Here is a 1202-nt window from a genome sequence, read left to right on the forward strand (position 1 = left end):
ACACACTACCATTATCTGAAACGGAATTCAAAGGAGTAGGAGAAACCTAAATTAAAAGTTCATCCTTTAGATTTCTACAAGGGCTTTTGCTAAAGAATATAGTCAAATTATTTAATGCAATGTTAGGGAATATATTAACAGATTATTTAATTGATTTTAACTACCAAATACATATGATATGAATGTGTGTGTGTGTGTGTGTGTGTGTGTGTGTGTGGTATGTGTGTATGACAGGCCTATCAGTGAGTATTCTATTTCAAAATTAATTTTATAACTACTAGAACATTATATATCTCAATTGTTGCTAAAAATATAGCTAGTAAATATTTTAGCCCCTTGTCATTAAATTCTGATTATTGCATTAAATTCTGATTACTGCATCATCATGGAAAAGCTTACATTTTTAAGGGGAATTTGAAATAAGAAGCCAATATTGTCCCCCAAATAAGAAGTATTGGCTTTTTAGCTGAGTCTTAGACATCAATACATTTTTCTACACTTAAGATTTGGGCTGTCCCAGAAAGGTTAGGATTTCCCTGGTGGCTCAGATGGTACAGCATCTGCCTACAATGCAGGAGACCCAGGTTCAATCCCTGGGTAGGGAAGATCTCCTGGAGAAGGAATGGCAACCCACTCCAGTATTCTTGCCTGGAAAATCCCATAGACAGAGGAGCCTGGTAGGCTACAGTCCATGGGGTCACAAGGAGTCAGACACGACTGAGTGACTTCACTTACTAGCATGTGAGATGAGTGCAATTGTGAGGTAGTTCGAACATTTTTTGGCATTGCCTTTCTTCAGGATTGGAATGAAAACTGAACTTTTCCAGTCCTGTGGAAAGAGTTGGACATGACTGAGCGACTTCACTTTCACTTTCAGAAAGGTTAAGCTTTAAAGACTTAAAACTTCTCTTCCATAATCATATTTGTTTGCTACATTAACACTCCAAAAGTTTGTATTATCCCTATGGAAATATTGTTTCCCTCTACAAATATGTTTTAATGTAAGATAGATCATAATGAAATTTAACATGCAGATTTCAGTTAGTAAGGAATAATTAAAACTAATTGCTTTCCAAGCCCAATCAAGAAATATAAGTTAGGTGAGGATTGACAGTTTGGGAATGCAAAATAAATATGGCTTTTACTTATTTTAACTAATTGAATTTGTAATTATTCAGTACTTTCCCTAAGCACTTAAAATA

The 1202-nt window shown here is 34.9% G+C and overlaps 1 non-coding gene across 1 annotated transcript; it reads left to right on the plus strand.

Annotated features, from left to right (window-relative positions):
• TRNAC-ACA lies at window positions 534-605 on the plus strand. The gene has a single exon. It is a non-coding gene; the product is annotated as a tRNA-Cys (tRNA).

The sequence above is a fragment of the Capra hircus genome, chromosome 9 (assembly GCF_001704415.2).
Source record: "Capra hircus breed San Clemente chromosome 9, ASM170441v1, whole genome shotgun sequence".
Lineage (NCBI taxonomy): Eukaryota > Metazoa > Chordata > Mammalia > Artiodactyla > Bovidae > Capra > Capra hircus.